The following is a 1,426-nucleotide window of genomic DNA, read 5'->3' on the forward strand; positions in this document are numbered from 1 at the left end:
TTATAGGTGACGGGCTATGTACTGGTCCGTTTTTGTCAGCTTGACACAGGGTTGCCTGGGAGGAGGGAACCTGAGGAACTGTCTCCATCAGAGTGTCCTGTGGGTATGCCTGTGTGCCATTTGACTAATTGCTAATTGATGTAGGAGGGCCCAGCCCGCCGTGGGTGTTGCCATGCCTAGGCGAATGGGCTCGGGCTGTATGAGAAAAGTAGCCGAACAAGCCAGAGGGAGCAAGGCAACAGAGAGCGGTCCTCTGTAATCTCAGCTGCAGTTTCTACTATGGCTTCTCTCAACGATGGACTGTAGAGTGTAAAGATGAAATGAACCCTTACCTTCCCAACCGGCTTTTGGCCAATGTTTTATTCCAGAAAAAGCAATGCAAACTAGAAGAGGTTAGTTAACAGGAGGAGAGATGATCCACAGTCAGCCGCGTCACCCCTCTTGGGGTGACGGACGAGAACCATAAGCTCGCTGTACCGCTTTGCAGACAGCCCAGTTGGTCTGAGACTGTCACTCAGCAGTTCTTGCTGCTTGGGAGAAAGGGGGACCTGATGCACCTGATTGGTTTACACTCTAAAGTGATTCTCAACCTGTGGGTCGTGACCCCATTGGGAGTCGTTTATCAGGTGTTTACATTACAATTCATCACAGCGGGAAAATTACAGTTATGGAGTAGCCACAAAAATAATTTTATGGTGGGGGGGTCACCACAACATAAGGAACTGTATTAAAGGGTCACAGCATTAGGAAGGCTGAGAACCACTGGTTTAGAGTCTTTCTGAGACTCTCAGTTGTTTCTTTCCTGAGACCTTGCAGCTGGAATGCTCCACCTCCCTTCAGAACACCCCATATCTTAATCAGCTTTCCTCAGAGAAGGTTTTTATCTTAGAGGAAACAGCTATACAATAGCCAGAAACAAGCGTGACTGTAAAACGCTGGCTAATTTGTCCAGTGCTCCAGATCAGAAAGAGACCAAGCAATGCACACCAACCTGTGTGTTTGTACTTGTCCTTGAAGAGTCCGCATCTTATCCGCTAAGGCAGGCATCTAAATATGGTAGACGTCTGTATAAAGTAAAAATACAAATATGTTGAGTGCTATTCCAAGCACTGCAACGATGGAATGAACAAAACCAAGAATGTCTAGAAAAATCCCTGGCCTTCTGGGAGCCTAGAGTCTTTTCAAGGAGATAATCTGGGGATACAAATAGGCAATGTACCGACTTCACAGCACGAGAGGGTGATGTGGTTGTCTGAAGCTGGAATAAATCGCATACGATCGCACTGGGCCTTGTCACCAGTGTCTTTTAAAGCCTCATGTGACATTTACAGCTTGGTGCTGCTTTGCTCTCATACCACACATGTTCAGCCCGCCGTTAGGCATCTTTTGCTGTTGTGTGATCCTGTGATATAGCCAGCCTTATTGT

The sequence above is a fragment of the Alexandromys fortis genome, unplaced genomic scaffold (genome assembly GCF_014885135.2).
Source record: "Alexandromys fortis isolate MF-2015 unplaced genomic scaffold, M_Fortis_MF-2015_v1.1 scaffold_94, whole genome shotgun sequence".
Lineage (NCBI taxonomy): Eukaryota > Metazoa > Chordata > Mammalia > Rodentia > Cricetidae > Alexandromys > Alexandromys fortis.